Here is a 27545-nt window from a genome sequence, read left to right as displayed (position 1 = left end):
TACTGGTCAACTAGAGGACCATCTATATCCCTTGAAGTAATTAACAATTAAAAAGCTTACCAAGATCTCAGAATAAGACAGAAACCCAGCATTAAATAGATGTACTTGAGTATTGGTGGCAACATCTACCATACCTGCAGTTGTTGCTCCAAGCATTATAAAGCATAGTGAAAATAGCATCTGATTTCCCTTAGGGATTACCTCAGGAAGAAGCAGTAAAAAATATATTAGAATACACAAAGCAATTTAATAATTTAATTTAAATCAATGCAGATAGCACAGAGATAATAGATATCCTTTTTATAATGGGATATGACAATTGGAATATATTCGTTAAGCAACCACAGATTAAACCAATTGGCTTTTATCGCAAACACTACCCTTGGTCAGATGCCAAAAATTCACTCTTTGAAAAACAATAGGAACGGAATATGGAGAACTCTGCACATGCCACAGTATACAAAGACAGAATCCGGTGGTACTCCAATCCACCGTGCCTATTCTCAAATGGGTAAAGGCTCCAGAAGAGTCATGGTCATGGCTGATGATGGAAGGAAAGGTATTGCAATGGAATTGGTACCTCTCAGAGTTACTTTGAAGAGCAAACCTGAATGCACAGGTACCAATGATGTCAAAGCACATACTGGTATCAATTAATGAAAGCCAGGTACCAATCACACTCAACACCTCCCCTCCCCAGAAACAGGCACCCAAGGAACATGGGGTGGGGGAGCAGATCAATATTCCTTTTCACTGGTTAATACCTGTTTTACTGTTGGCTCACCCACCACTAAAAACAATGTGGTGTGCTGGAAAGCAGCATCTTTCTGGCTGGAAGATGGAATGGTAGCAATAGAGGAACGAAAGAGCAAATCAGAACAACATGCAGAAGTGATAACAACCCTATTGGCAGCTAAACCGTCCCATAAGGATGGAAAACACTTACACCTTTTTACAGACTCTTGGTGTGTGGCCAATGGAATAGCAATTTGGTCAGGAAATTGGAGATTAACAGAATGGAAAATCAATAGAAAATACTTATGGTCAAAAGAAGCTTGGATGGTCTTACTTATGGTCTGTATAATATCTCCCCAGGATCTTCTAGCTTTCATAGTCTCTGGTGAGAAATCTGGTGTAATTCTGATTGGCCCGCATTTATATGTTATTTGACTTTGTCCCCTTTCTGCTTTTAGTACTATTTCTTTGTTTGTGCATTTGCTATTTTGACTATTATGTGACAAGAGGAATTGCTTTTCTGGCTCAATCTATCTGGAGTTTTTTAGGCCTCTTATATGTTTATGAGCATCTCTTTCATTAGGTTAGGGAAGTTTTCTTCTATAATTTTGTTGAAGATATTTACTGGCCCTTTCAGTTGGGGACCTTTACTCTCTTCTATAAATATTATCCTTGGGTTTGGTCTTCTCATTTAGTCCTGAATTTCCTGGATATTTTAGGTTGGGATCTTTGTGCATTTTTCATTTCCTTTGATTGTTGTGTCAATGTTTTCTATGGCATCTTCTGCACCTGAGATTCTCTCTTCTACCTATTGTTTTCCTCTGGTGATGCTTGCATTTATGACTCCTGATCTGTTTCCTAGGTTTTTAATCTCCAGGGCTCTCTCCCTTTATGGTTTCTTTATTGTTTCTATTTTCATTTTTAAATCATGGATTGTTTAGTTCACCTGTTTGTTGTGTTTTCCTGTAATTCTTTAAGGGATTTTTGGGTTTCCTCTTTAAGTGCTTCTACCTGTTTACATGTGTTCTTCTTTATTTCTTTAAGGGCTTTATTTATGACCTTCTTAAAGTTCTCTATCATCGCCATGAGATATAATTTTAAATCAGAGTCTTGCTTTTCTGCTTTGTTGGGGTATCCAGGGCTTGCTGTAGTGGGAGGATTGGGATCTGATGATGCCATGTAGCTTTGTTTTCTGTTGCTTATGTTCTTGATCTTGCCTCTTATCATTTGGATATCTCTAGTGTTAGTTGGTCTTGCTGTCTCTGACTGTGGCTTGTCCCTCCTGCAAGCCTGTGTGTCACTATTATGGTGACCACTTCTCTAGGAGGAATTTGGTTATGGAGAGCTGAGGCATAGAGTCAGTTCCAGGTGCAGAGTGAAAGAGGAAGGATTCATTCCCAGGCTGCTCCTTGGTTCCTGTGTTCTGAAGGCTCCAAGTGAGTCCCTCTGAGCAGAAGTGGTGGTCCTACCTGTCCTCATAGGCATGTCCACACTTCCGGGAGATCAGCTCTTTCTTGGCATTATTTGGGTATGGAAAGCTGTGTCACAGGATAAGCTCTGGTTGCAGACCTTGGGTTCATTTAAGCAGCAAATCCTAGAATTACTTAGCAACCAAGGTATCCCAAAGCAACGTATAGACTTCCAGGATAAAAGAAAATGACAATGCCCCCCACTTCAAAACACAGGTAGTATGCAGTTGGTGTTGACTTTTCATTAAGTTTATGTTATTTTTTGTAAATTTATATTGATTATTTTATTTAATTGAACTTCAAATGTTATCCCCCTTCCCTGTTTCCCCTCTACAAACTCCCTATTCCACCCCTCCCCCTGCTTCTATGAAGATGCTCCCCTACACACCCACCCACTTGTGCATCACTGCATTAGCATTCCCCTATGCTGGAGCATCAAGCCTTTACAGGACCAAGGGCGTCCCCTCTTATTGATGTCAAATAAGGCCATCCTCAGCTACATATGCAGCTGGAGCCATGGATCCCTCCTTGTGACTCTTTGTTTGCTGGTTTATCCCTGGAGGTTCTGAAGGATATGGTAGGTTAAAATTGTTCAAACATCTTCAGCTCTTTCAGTCCTTGCCCTAACTCCTCCATTGAGGCTCCAGTGCTCAGTCCAATGGTTGGCTGCAAGCATCCATATCTGTATTGGTAAGTCTCTGGCAGAGCCTTTCAAGAGACATCCATATCAGGCTCCTGTCAGCAAGCACTTCTTGGCATCAGCAATAGGGAATGGGTTTGATAGCTGCATATGGGATGGATCCCCAGGTGTGGCAGTCTCTGGATGGCCTTTCCTTCAATCTCTGCTGTACACTTTGTCCCTGTATTTCCTTTAGACAGTAGAAATTCTGGGTTAATACTTTTGAGAAGGGTTGGTGACCCCATCTCTCAACCAGGGGCTCTGTCTAATCTCTCTATATGGTCTCTATAGTTTCTCTTTCCCCTTTGTTGAATGGTTCAGCTAATGTCATCCCTGTTGTGTACTGGGAGTCTCTTGCTTTCCTGGCATCTGGGAATTTCTGGTGGCTACTCCCAGTTTCCCATCCCCCATTGCTACATTCATCTGTTCAATTTCCTGACACTTTGTATATCTTCCCTGTCTCCTCCCATACCTGATCCTACCCCACTTTTTCCTTTCCCTCTCCTCTCTTCTTCCTAAGTCCCTTCCACCCTCTACTCCCCGTGATTATTTTGTTCCCCTTTCTAAGTAGGACAGAAGCATGAACACTTTGATCTTACTTCTTATTAATCTGAATAAGGTTTGTAATTTGTAGGTATTACAGTCTTTTTTTTCCTAACATCCACTTACCAATTTACCTTGTATTCCCATAGCAACAGGATTGGAAGGTGATCAGATCACTAGAGGGCTACAAAGCACCCTGATTGAGGGAGCCTCCTCCACTTTATGATTTGCAAGCTCATGTTTCCCACTTTTAATGGAATGTGAATCAGTTGGATATGTGAAAACGTAGTGTGTGTAACTTCATGATTATCTTTGCTATATCCCTTCTATGTAAATAGTTAATAGATCTATTAAAGATGATTAGCAAATATGTTTAAAATGCAACTTTCTTGTAGCCTTAACAGTGCTACTACTACAAAAAATAAATTAATAAAAAAATGAAAAGAAAAGAAAGAAGCACAATTAAGATGCCCTACCCCTATGTTGAACCCATATTTACAGATGCTATGTCTTCTACTTCTACACCAGGGCTGGCAGACATATACATATACATCATAGTAACATAACTCAGCAGCTAGTGTATTTAAATATTATAGCAGATGCCCAAGGAAATCATTCACCATTTTACTCTTACAGGACAGATACAAAACAATGCTTTGGTCTGCTCTTGTAAGCAATTCAGAGAGCTGAGGTCTAGAAGGAATTTTCTCTCTCTCACTCAAAGAACAACTTATTATAATACCTAGAGAATGTTGACAACTGTTGGTAAATGTTAACAAAATAAAAGAATTCAGTCCAATTGATAAGTATTTTAATAACATAGAACAGCCATAGTCCCCTCAGAGAAATGTGTGACAAGATTGGCCACCAAATTATCAAATGAGACAGTATGTCCTGGAGAAGATACTCAAGAGGCCACTAGCAACACTAGAAAGTCCTTGAATTGATGAGCAAATCTAATAGCCTTTTTTTGGTGATTTATTATTTTTTATTAGTTTTTTTATTCTTTTACATTTCCAATGCCATCCCAAAAGTCTCCCATATTCTCCCCCGACTACCCTACCCACCCTCTCCCACTTCGTGGCCCTGGTGTTCCCCTGTACTATAAATGTGGCATATAAAGTTTGCAAGACCAATGGGCCTCTCTTTCCAATGATGGCTGACTAGGCCATCTTCTGATACATATGCAGCTAGAGCCATGAGCTCTGGGGGGTACTGGTTAGTTGATATTGTTGTTCCACCTATAGGGTTGCAGGCCCCTTTAACTCTTTGGTACTTTCTCTAGCTCCTCCATTGGGGGTCCTGTGATCCATCCAATAGCTGACTGTGAGCATCCACTTCTGTGTTTGCTAGGCCCCAGCATTGCCGCACAAGAGACAGCTATGTATGAGTCCTTTCAGCAAAATCTGGCTAGTTTATAAAATGGTGTCAGCTATTGGAGGCTGATTATGGGATGGATCCCCAGATATGGCAGTCTCTAGATGGTCCATCTTTTTGTCACAGCTCCAAACTTTGTCTCTGTAACTCCTTGCATGGGTGTTTTGTTCCCAATTCTAAGCAAGGGCAAAGTGTCCACGCTTTGGTCTTCATTCTTCTTGAGTTTCTTGTGTTTTGCAAAATTTACCTTGTATCTTGGGTATTCTAAGTTTCTGAGCTAATATCCACTCATCAGTGAGTAAATATCATTTGAGTTCTTTTGTGATAGGGTTACCTCACTCAGCATGATGCCCTCCAGGTCCATCCATTTGCCTAGGAATTTCATAAATTCATTCTTTTTAATAGCTGAGTAGTAATCCATTGTGTAAATGTATCACATTTTCTGTATCCATTCCTCTGTTGAGGGGCATCTGGGTTCTTTCCAGCTTCTGGCTATTATAAATAAGGCTGCTATGAACGTAGTGGAACATGTGTCCTTCTTACCAGTTGGAATATATTCTGTATATATGCCCAGGAGGGGTATTGCGGGATCCTCCAGTAGTACTCTGTCCAATTTTCTGAGGAACCTTCTAATAGTGTTTTAAATGATATCTTTGCTACCTTGAATGCCCAAAGCAACTTTTATGCTACTCATGTCAGGTCAAATGAAACCAATAAACAACCTCTGGTTTATGGCCTCCTACCACTCAATTATCTCCAGGAAGCAAATACTTACGGTTACTAAATCAAATTTATTATGCCAATAAAGCTTGATATCTCCTGGCTTATGTCCTCTAGCTGACATCAAATTATAAGAAAAGAATATTCTTTTCCATTTGTCTCTACTGATAATTGAAAACATACAGTCATTTTCCAACCACCACCATCTTCAGTCTCTTTCCTGAGATTTGATTTTATTATTATTTTCGTTAGGAACATGAAGAAGAATCTCATGTCCAATTTAGGCTATTTGTCATTTAATAAGAGTTCAACCAAAAAAATATCACATTATGAAACCACATTGACACTTTTAGAAAATATTTTTCATAAATATTTAAAATATTTGTTCATCGTTTAAATTCACCATTTTTCATATAGTCATAGCTCCAAATTTGTTACTTGCCATAGAGGAATTTACTACTAAGCCACAGTTTAGATTTATTTGATTCTTCTGAGATTAAATAGTCCACTTTTCTCTATTTGATAAAGAAATTGAAAGCTGCATAAAAATCAAGACTACCATATGACATAGCTAGTAAATGTAGCATTGACCCTCTCACTTTAGAGATGTGAAAAGATGAGCAGTATATTCTTTTGTATCCCTAAGCATCAATCTTATGATTCCAGTAACATAGATTGTACATACTTGGGGCTGGACAGATGGCCCAGTAGTTAAAAGCACTGGAAGATCTTGTAAAGGAGCTAGATTCAGTCTCCAGCATCTAAATTGCAGCTTATAATCACCTGTAACACCAGTACCAGGGTATAGAATCCATATGCAGCCTCCGTGGACAATAAGCATGCACATGTTACACAGACATAAATGCAGTCAAAGCACCAGAAAATATAAAACAATTTTCAGTGCATGAGAGATGTTACATATTACACTGAGAATACATTCCAGAGTGTGGGACTCTGACCATTGGGCAGTGTGAATGTAACCACTCAGTGTTTATTTGACTTTCGTCAATAATACTATCATTACACAATGAGATAGTGGTGGCTATGTTGCTAAAGAATTTCTTCCCAGTGCTACTAATCTCTGATTCTGTATTTAAAATTATCAGATGTTCTCTGTGATGTATGAAGGCAAAAATTTCATTTCATTAAAATACAAAATAGTGACTGGTAAGTTGGGATCTAAGTGAGAATTGACATGTTGCTAATGCTAAAATACCTATAAGGAATAAGTTTTAGTCATGTACAACACTGTGATGAGACAACAGTTCACAGTAACCTGTTGCAAATAAATTTGAATCTGAAAAAGCAAATTAACGAATTTATCCTGAATATAATATAATGAAAAATATATGGAAATATCAGCTGTCTGCCTTGACTTGCAAATAATGGATAAGTGTCTTAAGGTTTTCATTACACCCGATAAATGCATGTAATTGTTTATCACGTGTTTTGCTTCAAATGTTAGAGAGTAAAATGTCAATAATGTCTTTTATTATAAATGCTTTATACATAAATAATTAAGATGAAGCTCATAAACAGTATTTTGTTTGTTCATATACTTGTTGAAATACATTATGTAATAACATGTAGGCCATGTTGATAACTTACAGAGATGTATTTTACACATATACCTAGATAGATGTGGAATAAAACATTAGGAAATTAGCCATAGGGCCTGAGGAAATAAGAAACCAATGCAATTAAATCAATAGGCAAGCTGAATTTAACCAGAGTCATTTTGATAGAACTCAGTTCTGGGCACTTCTTTAGCTAGAGTGTTCTCTGACAGTTCTCAAAGACTGTGACTAATAATGAATATGTAGCTTGTTGGTGGCCTGCAAGTAAAAATCAGAGAAACCTGGAGCCTGAAACTCTAATAATAATCATAGGGTACAAGTTAACTTTGTAGATTAGGTTGAATGGGCAGCATAGACATGCCAAAAAAGGCAGTGTAGATGCAATTGTGTCTTCCAAGATAGATTTTAGTGCTTCCTGTTATAGACTTTCTGGTTAGACTCTACCAGTAAAAGCTCATGAATATAACAATAATTTCTAGTAGTGGAAAGGGCTATTCTTCTAGCAATATGTAGTGATTACAATAATGATCCTAAAATACTTGAGATTATTTTGACTCTCAGTATAAGTTGTTTTAAAATCACCCAGGAGTGATTCAAAATACCTCTTCAACTTTTTATTGGATATCTTATTTATTTACATTTCAATTGTTATCCCCTTTCCTAGTTTCCCCTTCAGAAACCTCTTATCTCATCCTCCTTCTCCCATCTTCAATGATAGTGCTTATAAACCCACCCCATCCCCAATCCCTCCTCCTTGCCCTGACATTCTTCTATTCTGGGGCATAAAACCTTCACAGGACCAAAGGCCTTGCCTGCCATTGATGTCCAATAAGAACATCCTCTAATACATATGTGGTTGGAGACATTCGTCCCTCCATGTGTATACTCTTTGTCTCCATATTTCTTCCCTTGAGTATTTTTCCCCCTTCTAAGTAGGACTGAAACATCCACACTTTGATCTTCCTTCGTGACCTTTACAGGTTCTGTGAGTTGTATCATGGGTATTATGAGCTTTTTCCCTAATATCCACTTATCAGTGAGAACATACAAAGTGTTTTGTTGTTGTTGTTTTGTTTTATTTTGTTTTGTTTTGTTTTTTATTTGACTCGGTTCCCCTCACAGAAAGACATTTTCTAGTACTCTCTATTTGCTTGTGAATTTCATGAAGTCATTGTTTTTTAATAGCTGAGTAGTACTCCATTGTGTAAATGTACCATATTTTCTGTATCTATTTCTTATTTATCTGTGTTGTTTCCAATGTCTGGCTATTATAAATAAGGCTGCTATGAATATTATGGAGCATGTGTCCTTGTTATATGTTGGGGAGGAGTTGGGGGAGAAAGTATAGTGGGTCAGGAAATTGAAGGCAGGCAAGTAGTAGTCAAGTTGGGGAACTAGGGGTAGCCACTGGAAAGTCACAGATGTCAGGGAAGCGAGAGGTTACCAGGACCCACCGGGACTGACATTAGCTGAAATATCCAACAAAAAGGAGATAGTACCTGTAGAGATTATATCTAAAGGTTAGGCACATCCCTGGTTAAGGGATGGATCCACCCATTCATCTCAAAAATATTAACCCAGAATTGCTCCTGTCTAGAAGGAAATGCAAGGGCAAAGAATGGAGCAGCGACTGAAGGAAAGGCTATCCAGAGATTGTCCCACCTAGGGATTCATCCCATCTACAGACACCAAATCCAGACCCTATTGCTGATACCAATAGGGTAAGGGAAGAGAGGTTCCCAACACTGACCAGAGTACACAGTGGAACTTGAAGGGCAGAGCAGAAACTCTATGGATTAAAAGTTTTATTATGAATCGCGCTGGACTTGAGACTGCATTAGTCAGGGAAGCAAAAACCCGGTCTGAGTAGGGGCACAAGCCCGTTTCGGTCCGAGCAGCACCGGGGTAGCTAGGGCGCAAAGTCTGCTGACTACCGCCAGATACCCACAACACAAGCCACGCGATCATAAGAATTCTGAGGATTGGAATCTGCCCGGCCCAGGAGCTCTTTGCCTGAGCAGCAGCAGCAGACATCTTGGTTCCGGGATCCCACCGAGTGTATCCTGTACAGGCAGGTGACCATTTTCCCGGCCAGAGGATAGGGACCTGCCCGGCGCTGGAACGCTTTGCATGAGCATTGGCAGCAGACATCTTAGTTCCGGGACCCTGCCGCGTGTACCCTGCACAGACATCTTAGTTCCAGGACCCCGCCGAGTATATCCTGCACAGGTCCAGAGAATACCAGATGGCAAAAGGCAAACGTAAGAATCCTACTAACAGAAATCAAGACCACTCACCATCATCAGAACTCAGCACACCCACGCCACCTAGTCCTGGGCACCCCAACACAACCGAAAAGCTAGACCTGGATTTAAAAGCATATCTCATGATGATGGTAGAGGACATCAAGAAGAACTTTAATAACTCACTTAAAGAAATACAAGAGAACACTGCTAAAGAGTTACAAGTCCTTAAAGAAAAGCAAGAAAACACAACCAAACAGGTAGAAGTCCTTATAGAAAAATAAGAAAACACATCCAAACAGGTGATGGAAATGAACAAAACCATACTAGACCTATAAAGGGAAGTAGACACAATAAAGAAAACCCAAAGTGAGGCAACGCTGGAGATAGAAACCCTAGGAAAAAGATCTGGAACCATAGACACGAGCATCAGCAACAGAATACAAGAGATGGAAGAGAGAATCTCAGGTGCAGAAGATTCCATAGAGAACATCGACACAACAGTCAAAGAAAATACAAAATGCAAAAGGATCCTAACTCAAAACATCCAGGAAATCCAGGACACAATGAGAAGACCAAACCTACGGATAATAGGAATTGATGAGAATGAAAATTTTCAACTTAAAGGGCCAGCTAATATCTTCAACAAAATAATAGAAGAAAACTTCCCAAACATAAAGAAAGAAATGCCCATGATCATACAAAAAGCCTACAGAACTCCAAATAGACTGGACCTGAAAAGAAATTCCTCCCGACACATAATAATCAGAACAACAAATGCACTAAATAAAGATAGAATATTAAAAGCAGTAAGGGAAAAAGGTCAAGTAACATATAAAGGAAGGCCTATCAGAATTACACCAGACTTTTCACCAGAGACTATGAAAGCCAGAAGAGCCTGGACAGATGTTATACAGACACTAAGAGAACACAAATGCCAGCCCAGGCTACTATACCCGGCCAAACTCTCAATTACCATAGATGGAGAAACCAAAGTATTCCATGACAAAACCAAATTCACACAATATCTTTCCACAAATCCAGCCCTTCAAAGGATAATAACAGAAAAGAAGCAATACAAGGACGGAAATCATGCCCTAGAACAAGCAAGAAAGTAATCCCACAACAAACTAAAAAGAAGACAGCCACAAGAACAGAATGCCAACTCTAACAACAAAAACAAAAGGAAGCAACAATTACTTTTCCTTAATATCTCTTAATATCAATGGACTCAATTCCCCAATAAAAAGACATAGACTAACAGACTGGCTACACAAACAGGACCCAACATTCTGCTGCTTACAGGAAACCCATCTCAGGGAAAAAGACAGACGCTACCTCAGAGTGAAAGGCTGGAAAACAATTTTCCAAGCAAATGGTCTGAAGAACCAAACTGGAGTAGCCATTCTAATATTGAATAAAAATGACTTTCATCCCAAAGTTATCAAAAAAGACAAGGAGGGACACTTCATATACATCAAAGGTAAAATCTACCAAGAGGAATTCTCAATGCTGAATATTTGTGCTCCAAATACAAATTCTAGTCTAGTGTATAGTCTACATTTCCCCTAGGACATTGTAAATACTTTTGTATATGTATAACTCAGCTATCTATATTTTTAAGTATCTGCTCTGGTTCCTCTTTAGGTCACAAACTTCCTTCTTCCTAGATAATGGTAAATTTCTGTGTAGGGCAGTGACCTAGCTATCCATGTCCAGGGTTGAATCAAGGACTGCAAATCAAGGACTGCCTAGAATCTAACTTAGCTATATATCAAAATATCAATCCTTAGGAGCACTTGTAATAAAGCAATGTTAAGGGAAGCACACAGATCTGTTTTCCAACTAAAGCAAGGACATTGGAGCATTCTTTATACAGGATGCCACAATTCCAGGAGACTAAGTTTCTCTGAACTTTTTGCCTAGTAACAGCACCCAGGTTTTAGGGGCCTGTCGTGCTTGTCACTACTGGAGTGGATGTAGCAGATTGCAAGCTGGCACAATCCCTCTGGGAATCAGTATGGCAGTTACTCAGAAAATTGGACATACTACTACCTGAGGACCCACTCATATAACTCCTGGGCATATACCCAGAAGAAGCTCCAACGTGTATTAAGCACACATGCTCCACTAAGTTCATAGCAGCCTTATTTATAATAACCAGGAGCTGGAAAGAACTCTGATGTCCCTCAACAGAGGAATGGATAAAGAAATTATAAATTTACACAATGGTGTATGTACTACTCAGTGGTTAAAACAATGAATTTATGAAAGTTTTAGGCCAATGGATTGACCTAGAAAATATCATCCTCTGTGAGGTAACCCAGTTACAAAAGGAACACACATGATATGCATTCAATGATGAGTAGATATTAGCCCAGAAGCTCAGAATACCCAAGATACAATTCACAAAATACATAAAACTCAAGAAGGAAGACCAATGTGTTGATACTTTGAATCTTCTTAGAAGAGGGAACAAAATATCCATGAGGGGTGTTATGGAGACCAAATGTTGAGCAGGGACAAAAGGAATGGCCATCCAAGACTGCCCCACTTGGGGATCCATTCACCAAAGTCACCAAACCCAGACACATTTGTGGATGCCAACAAGTGCTTACTGACAGAACCATCTTATAGGTGTTTCCAGAGAGTCTCCACCAGTGCCTGACAAATACAGATGTGGATCCTCATAGTCTACCATTGAACTGAGCACAGGCTCCCCAATAAAGTATTTAGAGAAAGGACCCAAGGAGATGAAGGAGTTAGCAGACCCATAGGAGGAACAACAATATGAACTAACCAGTACCTCCAGACTTCCCAGGGACTAAACACCAACCAAAGAGTACACATAGTGGGACACGTGGCTCCAGCTGCATAAGTAGCAGAGGATGGCCTAATTGATCATATATGAGGCGAGATCTTTGGTCATGTTAAGTCTCAATGCCCCAGTGAATTTTATCCCAGTTGGTTCCTGCCAGTTCTTCCGTGTTTGCATTCCTGTTTTGTGTAAGAATCCATAACCTCTTTGTACCTTGTTGGTGTGTCACACAACTTCCCTATTTTCTTCTGTATAAAAAGTTTGATGCACGATTTGTCAAATTACATTCAGATCCACACTCCCTTGTGTTGAGTCTGTCTGTCAATTTCCACCGACTCCTTGCCCACCTGTGACCAGAGTCCCTTTCCATGCAGACAAGGGACCAAGAGGGTCTGCAGCAACAATCCAACCAGAAAGGGAGGAGTCTTCCTCATTCTCCACTACGTCACCAGCATCTTCTGTCACCTGCATGTTTGATCTTACCCATTCCAGTTGGTGTAAAGTGGAATCTCGGGGTTGTTTTGATTTGCATTTCTCTGATGACTAAGGATGTGGAGCATGTTTTTAGGTGCCTCTCAGCCATGTGGTATTCCTCAGTTGAGAATTTTTGTTTTGCTCTTGGTGTCTAATTCCTTGAGTTCTTTTTATTTATTGGATATTAGCTCTCTGTGGGATGTAGGACTGGTAAAGATCTTTCCCCAATCTGTTGGTTGCCTTTTTGTCATATTGACAGTGTCCTTTGCCTTACACAAGCTTTGAAATTTTATGATCTACCATTTGTTGTTTCTTGATCTTAGAGCATATGCTATTGGTGTTCTGTTCAGAATTTCCCCCTGTGTCCAAGTGTCTCTTCCCAATTTTTTCTTCTATCAGTTTCAGTGTATCTAGTTTTATATGGAGGTCCTTTGTCCACTTGAACTTGAGCTTTGTACAAAGAGATAAGAATGAATCAATTTGCATCCTTCCTGAATGCTAACAGCCAATTGAGGCAGCACCATTTTTTGAAAATGCTGCCTTTTAACCACTGGATTATTTTAGCTCCTTTGTCAAAGATCAAGTGACCATAGGTAAGATACCTGTCTGTTTGATGCTTGCCTAACCTACAAAATTAAGTTCCAGGATTGCTAAGGTTATAGCGAGAAATCATGTCTTGAAAACCCAAACCCCAATTCAAAAAAAAAAAAAAATCAAGCAAACAAATGAACAAACAAATAAAAAATAGCCAACATCAGAACTCAAAGGACTTAACAATTCATTGGTATCTTATCAGTTTTTCCACATGACCTTGTTTACCTTCCAAAATTACTTCCAGTATCCCATCTTACTCTTTGGTTGCGTGCAAATGTTCCTCAGATTTCTTTCATTAACTGAGGTTCTCTGTTTCTTGCTCTATAGTCATAATTTCATATTATTTTAAGGAAAAATACACAATTGTGGGATGACACGTTTTTTGCTTATAATTAGACTTATGCTACCTCTCTTTCTCAGATCCATCGGATTTCACATGTCAGTGTAAGGACTTGGGCTTAAGAAAGGATTATCAGGATAAGTAAGATATATACTATAAATGTGTCTCTAGTTTGTTTTTCTGAAGTTAATGTCAAATAGTTTTGTGCAGACACATTGCACACAGGATTCAGATAATTTGGTTTGTATCAAACAGGAAGGCCTCTTTTCAGCAGACTAGCTACCACAGTACCAAAAATACTACAGAGACTTCTGAGAGATATTAAACACTCCATAGTTCTACACTATCAGAAAAACTAAATGTTTCTAAATGTAAAACAATTCCCACCCACATGTTGGCTGTAACTTTAGCCCTCTCAACAGTAGGGGAATCATGTCTGCTACTAGAAACCTAGCAGCATTCAAACGCTTGTATGTTTTGGACTTAAAAAAGAATCTAGTACCTCTACTATGTTAGAATAGCAAGATTCTTTACTGAGTTCAAAGCCTAATCCTTACAACCACAGAGAAGTGTAAAAATCACCCCTCATCAGAGATGCTTCTATTTGAGGAAATGAGATCATCACAGGTCACAAGGAGGTTCAAAAGAGGGATCAAGTTATTTTCAGCATCCTAGCACCAGTAAACATATTTACATCACAGACCCTCCATATGTATCTAAGGGAACATCAAGGCCTAGAGGGACAGAAAGTTTTTAATTCTAAATCTTTTCAGATACCACAAAGCAATTGTATTTTTCATAAAGAAAGAGGAAAATCTATTTATATTTATGTTTTACTCAGGTGGCAACCTGGGATAATGTATCTCCTATCCTCTGATGTCAATAAGGAAGTAAGAAGTTTCAGTAAGGGTCTAATTTACCAATAAGAAAAACTGTGAAACCGTATGATGTCATAGTGCAATTCACAGAGGGTTCTATTCTGTAGGAAAAAAATATTTTGTTTGGCTTGTTACAAAGAACAGTTCAGCTGTATAAACAAGAAAAAAGATGATGATCTCTATTAACACACAGTTCTTAGTTATGAATTTAATCTACTTTTGTATGGTTGGAAATACCACAATGCCAGCTAACACCATTATTTTGAGTAAGAAATATTAACATAAAGTATTATATGGGACACATCCTTATACTTATCACCAATATGCCATTTTCTATTAATCTTACAGGCACTGTAATGCTTGAGGTAAATGAAGGCATTTGTATTGGATTTTAATTTGTAGAAAAAGAGTCATATACATTGTTTCTCAATTTGCACTCAAAGAAATCAGAAAGGAATTATTGAAGGGGCACTGTTCTCATGATTTTAATCTGTTTGAAAGTCTACAAAATTATTTTTTATTACACAATCTTTTGACTTAGCATTATCTTTTTTCCATTATTTTCCCACTTTGATGACAACATTAAGTATATAGCACATTTCTTTAATTAAAAACATTTAATGTGATGAATACTCGATCATGGGGACTGCTATTAACATACTTATAAGTACTGTAGAATCCCTTGCTGATCTATCAACACTCAATTGTTTTCTAATCCACATTTTTAAAATCCATCCATAATCCTCCCTAAATATCAGCCTGGTCTTTCTCAGCAATACCCCAAATCCTGGTACCAACATATTTTAATTAGGGTTTCTCTCACTTCAATAAAGCAATCCAAGGAAGGAACTAGTTTGTTTGGTTACAATTGCATATTGGTCTGCCTCATCTAAGGAAGTTAGGACAGAAACTAAAACAAGTTTAATTACTAACCTAGATTCCAGTCAAGACAGTACAAATTACACATCATTTTTTTTCCTATAAAAATGAATATCTCATATGTAGATAATACATTGGCTGCAAAGGAGTAAAGCAGGTCAGGAAACTCAAAGAAGCTGATGTCCCTGAGTTTTATATTTGGTATGACAAAAGTGTCACTGTGATATTTTGATTAGTTATTTGATCCAGCTCTTCTACTAAAGAGCCAAGTCACAAGGACAAAGTGTATATCTGGCTTTAACATTGCATCAGCTTGAGGGGAAGGCACAAATCCATGCAGACATACTATCAAGATGTGGGAAGCACTCATGTAGATAAGTGCTGTGAAGAATAGATAACCATGCATTCAAGTAATAAGACCAGTCACTGTTAACCAACTATGTGGAAGCCATAGGAGAGTTGAAGTTATTTGCTTCTTGGTGTGCTAAAGAATACATTAGATATGTAATAACAAATTGGTGTCACCAAAGCCTTTATACTATAAAATATTCTTCCCTTTGAGTGATTTGGACATTCAGTAATGCTGCAACACTTTAATGAAATTTCTCCTCTTTTGGCAATGATTTTTAAAATTGGTTTCTTGATAACTATAATTTTTCCAAATTATGAATTATAAGGTATGTATCTGATATACATCATATCTGATTGTAAGGTCGTAAGTGGTCACAACATGCAGGTTGATATATGCTGCTTTGACATGTGCAGGGTAGGTATTAAACTTTTTCTTGGTCTCCTCAGTCTGGAATGTCAATGTATTCTCACTCTTGGTTTTATTCAATATTCTCATGTAGACATATACTCTCAATCTACTATGATATAATGCCAAAAGTCCCACTGTAATACTTAGATTAGTTATTTGATTCAGTATTTTATGCTACATGTTCACCTTCAGAAAATGGTATCTATTAATCTGTGAGGCCTATGTATAAAGCAGAGATAATTCTCACGTATCCTTTAAATTTAAACTTAAGATGAGGTTAATTATCCCTAATAAATTCAATAACTAAATAAGGTTGTCCACTTTTTTGACTACTGCTCATTATAGGGATTGAAGCTAGAAACAATTAAGTGATAAATGAATAAAAGGAATACGAAGGAAAAGAATTTAGAGGATCTCAATTTGCTGATATGATCTCCTAGGAAGGAGACCATACAGTCTACATGCACATACAAGTGGCAATAATGAGATTCAGCATACTGAAAAGGGAAAGATCAAAAGTACATAAACTTGCAAGGAAGAGGCATGAGGGAATTGAAGTAGGAATAGATGTCTGTGAGTTTGAGAAAAACTAGTTTCACGTGTGTGAAAAATTTACACTATAAATGTGAGAAAAATGTCAACTTACTTATCCAAAACTACCATCTTTAGTAACACAAATGATATCATGGATAATAGATATGCTGGAAGCAGTGTTGATAGACCACAAAAGAAAAGCCAGTATGAAATCAGCCTTTGGCTTGTCAAAAATATCAACTAGAAATACCATCTGATCCAGTGTAAACATCCTTGACCATTTATCCAAAGAACATTGTATTCCTCTGTATCAATATTTGAACATCCATGTTTATTTCTGCTTTTTTCACAATACTGAGGAAATAGAGTCCATGTAGATTCCCATCACCTGAGTTATACATAATAAAAATTGATACATGTACACAATGTGATATTACTAAAACATAAAGAAAACTTAAGTAATGAAATCTGAAGGCAAATGGAAGAAATTTGAATAAATCATCCTGAATGAGCTTTCTCAGGCATAGAAAGATAAATGCAAAGGTTTGTCTCTCATGTGTGGTCATAGGTTTGTGTATTATGTATGTTTAAATTAGAGCAAATGTGTCGGAAGTCAGTTTGATGCAAGTGATATTGGTAGGTGATGCATTAATGAGGGTGGTATAGAAGAATATGTGTAAAATGAATTTGGAGAGGGATGGAGAGGAGACATCTCAGTGTAGCAAGGTACAATCAAAGAAAGTTTAGGGAAAGAAGGGGAAGGCAAAAGGCTAATAAAATTCAGTGTGGATGAAATGATGTGGAATCCTCAAACCTTCTAATTGAATCTTCCCTTTCCACTTTGATCCTCTGATCCATCCTATTTTACCCAACAACACATCCATGCTCAATGCTCAGCCATGATTATCTATCTATTTCTCCTTTCTAAGAAGATTCTTTGCTCTACTGTATTTTCTTACTCTTTGCCTAGCTACTCTGGGTCATAGAAATTGTATATTATTGAAGAATTAATATCTGCCATCAACTTATATCCAACTATGTAGCATGTTTGTGATTTTACTTCTGTGGGGGCAGGGGTCTGTACTAGTTTATCCAGGATTATTTCTTTAAGCTTGCTCCGATGAAAAACTATGATTAAAAAGAATAAATTGAAGTGGAAAATGTCTAGTTGGCTTACAAATTTCATATTTCTGCTCATTATCTAAGGAAGTCAGGACAGGAACCAAAACATTGCAGGAACTTTGAAATAGGAGTTGATAAAGGGGCCATGGAACATGCTGCTTACTGGCTTCATTCACATATCTTGCTCAGGCCTTTGTCATATAGAACCAAAGACTACCATCCCAGGAATGATGTGGCACCTACTGTGGCCTGAGCCCTCCCACATTGATAAGTGATTGAAAACATACCTTACAGCTGAATCTTATGGAGGCATTTCTTCAACCTAGGCTCCTTCCTCTCTGATGACTAGCTTGTCTCCAGGTGAAACAGATGACAGCCAGTACACTGCTTAAGACAGAGATGGGATAAAACAGCTAGTAGTGCATTGCTATGACAGACCTGACCATTTTGCTTAATGGCAGAATGTGGACTTGGGTTGTTAGATTGCAAAAGCTGTTGAATGTTTTTAAAAGGGCCTTAATGGCTGATAGAAGTAGAGATAAGAAAGACAGTGGTGATGACTGCAATGTAGATTTGATGATCCAGCTTAAGAGATTTCAGAGGACTAAAAGGAAAATAAGGGGTCTGGAGCTAATTGTAATAATTTGGCAAAGAATGTTTTATTTGGCTTTCATGATGTTTCATAAATTTCATATTTTCATAACATACCAAAGGGTTTATTGTTTTTTGGTTAATACAGACTCATTCAGCAACTTAGTTCTATTGTGTAGTTGGAAAGAGATTATAACTACTAAGTCAGGGTTCATGGTGCATCATGATGGTGCAGGTTGACATTATGAAGAGCTCACAACTTGCTTATAGAGTGAAAACTTGTCTAAGGTCACCAGGATTACTGGAATAATATCGTCACATTCATCATTAGTATCATTATTATCATCATCACCACCACCATCATCATCACCACCATCATCATTTACTCTTGATTTTTCTCTTCCTCATCAACTTTTTCTTCTTTCTCTTCAATATATATATTTTTTAAATTTTAGGTCTGGATATCAAAAGTCCATTGACAAGGAGTGTGAACTTACTGTATTCCTTGTTGCTCTTAAGCATCAAATTAACTGTGAACTGTCAAGAAAGAAGAAGATAGGTCATCTTAGTGGCTAATAGTATCGGTCACCCATTCAAACATGTTTTGACCTTGGAGGAAGTTACTAACCTTCATCATTTATCCCTCTGCTATCCACAGTATATTATTGAATACATCCTTGTGTTTGGCCTTGTCATCATTACATGTGGGGTTTCTTTCTGAGTTTGTGTCAGAACCTAAAGAAGGGATGTTTTCTTTATAACCACAAATGTCTGTAGTGGAAACCAAAAGTACATCCACTATCACTGGATCAAGTTACAAAAGGGCAGAGTGAAGAGAACACATGCTGAATCCCCGACTTCATATGGATCATTGTTATAACAAAGCATGTTCATCAAGAGAGACTGATCAGGCCCAGTGCACATGCATGCCTCGTTCACAGCTCCATCAAGTATACTTAACATATTTGTAGCCTATTTTCAGGGTTGTTCAATACACATATTTCACACATTTCCTACCAAATTTCCAGTTTTTTTGGGGGAAAGTAATTTCATCTCATGAGTAGACAGTTTAATTTTTCCTTTTTTAAAGTTAGTAATAGAACTGTAAGAGAATAACTATTAGCACAAGTGTTTTCATTATCAGTTTAACTTTGAATTAGGTAGATGTGGTTTGGTGCATTCAAAAGTTTCTTAGGTTTCTTTATTGCTCCATAGTTTTAGTGTTTTGTCTAATACCAAAATACTTCAGCAGTATGGATTGCATGTTATATCTTATAATTAGATCTACCTACCTCACTTTCTAAGTACGAGGAATTACATAGATCATAGCAAAAGTGTGGTATAAAGAGGTAAACTGCAGGATATAAGGGAAAAGAAGGGAGGTGATACAGGAAAATTAACTCTACGGAGTGTTGGTGAGAAGTTCTACATCAAAAGAGACATAAAGACAATGATCAAATTACACAAAGTGCAGATTCAGTGATGACTGGCTGGGATCTGGTGAATGGTGAGGGAGGCTTCCATTCTGCTTTTATAGGCAAAGTGTCTCTGTCCAATGAAGCCATTGTGGCAAAAGAGAGAGAACCCTAGAAAACTTGTAGCTGCAGATAGACCCAGAATAGGAGGCAACTGCTTTCCCATCTTTACAGAAGTAGCCTCGGGTGCTGGCTGCTTGGCCCCTCCTTGTAATAACAGTGAAGTAATTGGGTACTCCAGAGCTCATGTGGATTCTGCATTGGTCTAAAGGCTATATAAAATCACATTATGCTTTATTTTTTTTTATTTTTTTTATTAGGTATTTTCCTCGTTTACATTTTCAACGCTATCCCAAAGGTCCCCCATACCCACCCCCCCCAATCCCCTACCCAACCACTGCCCTTTTTTGGCCCTGGTGTTCCCCTGTACTGGGGCATATAAAGTTTGCAAGTCCAATAGGCCTCTCTTTGCAGTGATGACCGACTAGGCCGTTTTTTGATACATATGCAGCTAAAGACAAGAGCTCCCGGTTACTGGTTAGTTCATATTGTTGTTCCACCTATAGGGTTGCAGTTCCCTTTAGCTCCTTGGGTAATTTCTCTAGCTCCTCCATAAGGGGCCGTGTGACCCATCCAATAGCTGACTGTGATCATCCACTTCTGTGTTTGCTAGGCCCCGGCATAGTCTCACAAGAGAGAGCTATATCTGGGTCCGTTCAGCAAAATCTTGCTAGTGTATGCAATGGTGTCAACATTTAGAAGCTGATTATGGGATGGATCCCTGCATATGGCAATCACTAGATGGTCCATCCTTTCATCACAGCTCCAAATTTTGTCTCTGTAACTCCTTCTATGGGTGTTTTGTTCCCATTTCTAAGAAAGGGTAGAGTGTCCACACTTTGGTCTTTGTTCTTCTTGAATTTCATGCGTTTGGCAAGTTGTATCTTATATCTTGGGTATCCTAAGTTTCTGGGCTAATATCCACTTATCAGTGAGTACATATTGTGCGAGTTCCTTTATGATTGGGTTACTTCACTCAGGATGATACCCTCCAGGTCCATCCATTTGCCTAGGAATTTCATAAATTCTTTTTTTTTAATAGCTGAGTAGTATTCCATTGTGTAAATGTACCACATTTTCTGTATCCATTCCTCTGTTGAGGGGCATCTGGGTTCTTTCCAGCTTCTGGCTATTATAAATAAGGCTGCTATGAACATAGTGGAGCATGTGTTCTTCTTACCGGTTGGGACATCTTCTGGATATATGCCCAGGAGAGGTATTGCGGGATCCTCCGGTACTACTATGTCCAATTTTCTGAGGAACCGCCAGACTGATTTCCAGCGATTCGACAACAAAAGGAGATCAAGGGGATACAAATTGGAAAAGATGAAGTCAAAATATCACTTTTTGCAGATCATATGATAGTATATATAAGTGACCCTAAAAATTCCACCAGAGAACTCCTAAGCCTGATAAACAACTTCGGTGAAGTAGCTGGATATAAAATAAACTCAAACAAGTCAATGGCCTTTCTCTACACAAAGAATAAACAGGCTGAGAAAGAAATTAGGGAAACAACACCCTTCTCAATAGTCACAAATAATATAAAATACCTTGGCATGACTCTAACTAAGGAAGTGTAAGATCTGTATGATAAGAACTTCAAGTCTCTAAAGAAAGAAATTAAAGAAGATCTCAGAAGATGGAAAGATCTCCCATGCTCATGGATTGGCAGGATCAACATTGTAAAAATGGCCATCTTGCCAAAAGCAATCTACAGATTCAATGCAATCCCCATCAAAATTCCAACTCAATTCTTCAACGAATTAGCAAGGGCAATCGGCAGATTCATCTGGAATAACAAAAAACCGAGGATAGCAAAAACTCTTCTCAAGGATAAAAGAACCTCTGGTGGAATCACCATGCCGGACCTAAAACTGTACTACAGAGCAATTGTGATCAAAACTGCATGGTACTGGTATAGTGACAGACAAGTAGACCAATGGAACAGAATTGAAAACCCAGAGATGAATCCACACACCTATGGTCACTTGATCTTTGACAAGGGAGCTAAAACCATCCAGTGGAAAAAAGACAGCATTTTCAACAAATGGTGCTGGCACAACTGGCGGTTATCATGTAGAAGAATGTGAATTGATCCATTTCTATCTCCTTGTACTAAGGTCAAATCTAAGTGGATTAAGGAACTCCACATAAAACCAGAGACACTGAAACTTATAGAGGAGAAAGTAGGGAAAAGCCTTGAAGATATGGGTACAGGGGAAAAATTCCTGAATAGAACAGCAATGGCTTGTGCTGTAAGATCAAGAATCGATAAATGGGACCTCATAAAATTGCAAAGCTTCTGCAAAGCAAAATTCTTTCTTTCTTTCTTTCTTTCTTTCTTTCTTTCTTTCTTTCTTTCTTTCTTTCTTTCTTTCTTTCTTTCCTTCCTTCCTTCCTTCCTTCCTTCCTTCCTTCCTTCCTTCTTTCTTTCTTTCTTTCTTTCTTTCTTTCTTTCTTTCTTTCTTTCTTTCTTTCTCTCTCTCTCCCCTTCCTTCCTTCCTTCCTTCCTTCCTTCCTTCCTTCCTTCCTTCCTTCTTTCCTTCCTTCCTCTCTCTCTCTCTCTCTCTCTCTCTCTCTCTCTCTCTCTCTCTCTCTCTCCCTTTCTTTCCCTCTTTGTTGTTGTGGTGTTTGTTTGTTTGTTTGTTTTTGGGTTTTAATTTTAATTCAGTATTTCCCTCAGTAGGCATAACTGTTCTGAAATTTACTCTGTAGTCTATGCAAGCATCAAACACCCAGCGATACATCCTATTGTCGCCAATGCACTATAATTGAAGCGATGCATGAACACTGACAGGCTTGGGTTCTTATTTTTAACAGACTTGCTGGTTAAAAGGACGTGACATAACCAAGTTAATCTGAAAGTTAAAGAGAAGTTTGTCGGAATTTGATTTAATGAAAAATCAACAATAAAAATGTTATTTTGAATAGACCCAAAACTAAAAATATTTTCCTGTTTTACCTATGAAATATTTTATAATTAGTAATAAGTTAATTCCTATAAGCTTGAACTAATCAAATAAGTTATTGCTTTAATCTGTTATATTTCACATAGATTTTTTTTTATTTTAAGAAAATAAACTGTTCCTATCCCCCCACCCCCCAAAAAAAATCAGAGACAATAATGGAGAAAAGACTGAGAAAAAGAAGGTCCAGTGACAGGCCCACATTGGGATCCAGGTAAAGAGGAGTCCCCAAAACTGACACTATTACTGATGTTATAGTGTGCTCACAAAAAGGAGCCTATCATGATTGCCCTCAGAAAGAACCCATAAGCAGCTGAAAGAGACAGATGCAGATATATACACCCAACAAATGGACAGTAGCTTATGACCTCTGTGGCTGTATTAGGGAAAATCTGGAAAAAGATGATGATGAGGGTAACCCTATAAGAAGACCAGCAATGTTCACAAACCTGGACCCCTGAGAGCTCTCTGACACTGGGACACCAACCAGGCAGCAACACCAGTTGATATGAGGTCTCCGAATACATACAAAGCAGAGGAATGTTGGGTCTTGGCTTAGTCAGAGAAGATATACCTAACCCTCAAGATCCTGGAGATCCTAGGGAGCGTGGAGGTCTGGTCTGTGGGAGTTGGGAATGGGGACATCCTTGTGAAGATGGGGGGAGGAAGTATGGGATGGAGAACACTCAAACAGGAGACCAGGAGGAAAAAAAGATTTTAGGCTGTAAAAACATGAAATAAAAATATAATAAATGATAAATAAATATTTTAATTTCATGTAAAAAATGGAAATAAACTGCAATTTGAATCATAAATATCAATATTATTTGAGAATATAAAGAATAAATACATTGAGATCTTGGATGCTGGCTCTGCACAATACCCAGACAAATATCGACATTCATGTGCTCTTACAAGCCCAGGATTAGAGATGAGGAGGCCACATCATCTGGCCCTACACTGGGAGCAACTGGAACATTTAGGATCTAGGACAACAGGAAACCTTGCCCAAACAATAGTAGTTCCACACCCAGTCCCACAATACCCAGAGGAATCTCTACTCCCAGGTTCTCTAACATACCCAGGATCACAGGAGCTCTTACATGCCCAGGATCCCTGTCCTAAAATACCCACAGGAAGTTTGACTCACGGAAGCTGACACAACAGGATCTCACTTGCTTGGTCACACAAGAATGTCAGGATCCCAGAGGCAGCTTGAATCCCAGGAGCTCTGACACACCCAGGATCTCAGGATCACAGGAACCCAGAATCAAGGGTCATAAAGAGAGCTGGATTCTGAAGAGTTCTGAAACAAAGAGGATCACATGTAGGACAGGCTCCAGTCAGAGAAAGCAAGGGTAGGTAGCACCAGAGATAACCAGATAGCAAGAGACAATAAGAAGATAAACAAGAGAAATCAGTGCTACTTGGCATCATCAGAACCCACTTCTCGAACCACAACAAGTCCTGGGTCACCCCTCTCACAGGAAAGGCAAGATTTGGATTTAAAATCACTTCTCATGATGATGATAGAGAACTTTAAGAAGGATATAAATAACTCCCTTAAAACCATACAAGAGAACACATGTAAACAGGTAGAAGCCCTTAAAGAGAAAACACAAAAATCCCTTAAAGAATTAGAGGAAAACACAATCAAACAGGTGAAGGAAATGAACAAAAGCATCCAGTATCTAAAATGAAACTAGAAACAATAAAGCAATCACAAATGGAAACTCTGGAGACAGAAAACCTAGGTGGAAGCATCATCAAGAGAATACAAGAAATAGAAGAAAGAATCTCAGGTGTAGAAGATAGCATAAAAAACACTGACACAACAATCAAAGAAAATGCAAAAGGCAAAAAATCCTAACCTAAAATATCCAGGAAATCCAGGACACACTGAGAAGAACAACCCTATGGTGAATAGATGTAGAAGAGAACGAAAATTCCCAACTTAAAGGGCCAGTACATATCTTCAACAAATTATAGAATAAAACTTCCCTAACCTAAAGAAAGAGATGCCCATGAACATAGAAGAAGCCCACAGAACTCCAAATAGACTGGACCAGAAAAGAAATTCATCCTGTTACATAGTAGTCAAACCACCAAATGCATTAAACAAAGAAAAAATATTAAAAGTAGTAAGTGAAAAACATCAAGTAACATATAAAGGTAGATCTATGAGAATTACACCAGACTTCTCACCAGAGACTATAAAAGCCAGACGATCATGTACAGATGTCATACAGAACCTAAGATTACATAATTGGCAGCCCAGGCTACTCTACCCAGCAAAAATCTCAATCAACATAGATGGAGAAATCAAGATATTCCATGACAAATCAAAATTCACACAATTCTTTCCATAAATCCTGGCCACAAAGGATAATAGATGGACACAGAACTTAAACACTGTTGATAGACTGCAAAACATAGCAAGTTTTGTGCTTAGTCCTTGAGTTGTCAAAATATCAAATTAGGAATACCATGTGATCCATTGTCATCACCTTTGGCCAAATATGTCAAGGTCTTTTTAGTCCTCTGTATTAATATTTGGATATCCATACTCATTTCTTGATTAATAATAGGCAGAAAATAGAAGCAATATAGGTGTCCATCACCTGAATAAGACATAAAAGTGGGTTATAGATACACCATAAGATATTCGTAAAACATAAAGAAAAGTTAAGTTGAATTATTTTCAGGAAAATTGAAGAAACCTGAATAAATTATCCTGAATGATGTTTCCCAGACACAGAAAAGTAACAAAAATCACTTCTCATGAATGTTTTGTTTCCTTTCTTTTGTACGGTGCCACATTTACCCATTATTTGTGTTAAAATTAGACTAAAAATGGAGGAAGCAAGTTTAATGCAAAACGTTAAGGAATGTAATAATTAATCTGGGACAGTAGAACACATGTAAAGTAAATTTGGAGGAGGTACAACTCACTGCAAAAAGGTACAATCAGGAAAAGATATAGTTAAACCATTGGAAGAAACATGGCCAGTTAAATGTAGGATGTATGAAAGTGATTCAAGGTCTGAAGGACTCCCAGGAGTTCTGCCCCACCCAGGTCAACAGAACTTGAAATCTAAAGGCCTGTTAGGAGATCTGCTGTGCCCAGTGCAACATGTAAAGGAACTTCATAAATAACTGCAGCAGCTGGGACCCCCTCTCCCCCAGGTGGCCAGCAGGATTATGATCCATCCCCTCCCTTGGAAATCCACCTCCTTCCTGCCTGTGCCTTCTGCCAGGCCAGATCATTAGTGTTTCTGCACCTCAGAAGACCCCATAGTCTGAAGTTCTTCCAGGAGTTCTGTTGCATCAGAGCAGCAGGTAAGGGACACTTCCAAATAACCACAGCAGTTGGAACACTTGAGGAGCCCAACAGACTCATGACCCATCCCCTCTGCTGGGACTTTACAGGCCTTACAGCTTGAGGCTTCCTCTGAGGAAGATATACAATGTGTCTGACCCTCCGAAGATAACACAGTCTGAAAACTACCTAGGAGTAATGCTGCACACAGTGCAATAGACCACACAGTGTGAATGGCTCCTGAGAGACAACCTACAGCCAGGGCAATAGATCATTGGCATACACGGACCTCTGAAGACCCTGCAGCCTGAAAGTCTCCCAAGATATCTGCAGTGTCCAGTGCTACAGGTCTCTCAGGGTACATGAAACAATCGAGGGACAGAGTAGATAGACAGCCTCCAGACAGACACACAAAGGCCAGTCAACACCAGAGATAACCAGATGGCCAAAGACTAGTGTAAGCCAATAATCAACAGAAGCCAATATCCCTTGTCACAATCAGAACCCAGTTAGATTTGTGAAAAAATGATAAAATACTAAGCTCTGATGTTGTTTTGATTGCTTGCTGCCTGGCTTGGCTTATTTCTCTCTCTCTCTCTCTCTCTCTCTCTCTCTCTCTCTCTCTCTCTCTCTCTCTCTCTCTCTCGCTCTCTCTTCTTCTTCTTCTTCTCTCTTACTTCCTTTATTTCTTTGTTCTTGTGTATTTTGTTTGTTTGTTTGTTTGTTTTGTATTTTTCAAGACAGGATTTCCATCTGTAGGCAAAACTATGATACTCTGTAGTCTATAGGATCTTCAAACTCACAGAGATACATCTGCACTTACCCCAATGTACTGTAAATGAACATAGAGATAAATCTGCACATACACCAGTATACTGTACAGTCATGGATGAACACTGACAGGCTTCTATCATTATTTATTACAGTCTTGCTAGCTAAAGTGACAGAAAATAAGCAAATTAAGCCAAAAATTGAAAGAGAAGTTCATGGAAATTTGTTGTAATGTGTTGATAAATTACTTATAAATCAAAGAAAAATCAAGAATGGAAATGTTATTTTGAAATGGACCAAAACGAAAAATATCTTTTTCTGATTTATCTATGAAATATTTTGGAATCCACAATGAGATAATTCCTATAAGCTTCAACTGCTCAATTAAATTATTCTCTCAATCTGTTATATTTCTCTCTCTCTCTCTCTCTCTCTCTCTCTCTCTCTCTCTCTCTCTCTCTTTTTTTATAAAATAATCTGTTCCTATCTTAAAAACTGCAGGGATGAAAGTGAAGAAGAGGCTGTGGAAAAGAAGGTCCAGTGACAGGCCAAAATTGGGATAGAGCTCAAGATCAGGCCCCAAGGCCTGACACTATTACTGATGCCATTATGTTATCA

General features: G+C 38.4%; 1 long non-coding RNA gene across 1 annotated transcript in view; it reads left to right on the top strand.

Moving 5' to 3' along the window:
• Positions 1 to 312: 312 nt before the first annotated feature.
• The window catches only part of AY036118, a gene marked incomplete at its 3' end in the record, with an annotated part of 50274 nt that continues 23041 nt past the window's right edge, over positions 313 to 27545 (top strand). The window contains exon 1 of the long non-coding RNA XR_877120.3: positions 313 to 559. This is a non-coding gene — a long non-coding RNA (cDNA sequence AY036118). The remainder of the gene's footprint in view (positions 560 to 27545) is intronic.

Source organism: Mus musculus, chromosome 17 (assembly GCF_000001635.26).
Source record: "Mus musculus strain C57BL/6J chromosome 17, GRCm38.p6 C57BL/6J".
In the NCBI taxonomy this organism is placed as follows: domain Eukaryota; kingdom Metazoa; phylum Chordata; class Mammalia; order Rodentia; family Muridae; genus Mus; species Mus musculus.
This window is presented reverse-complemented; position numbering and strand designations above follow the sequence as displayed.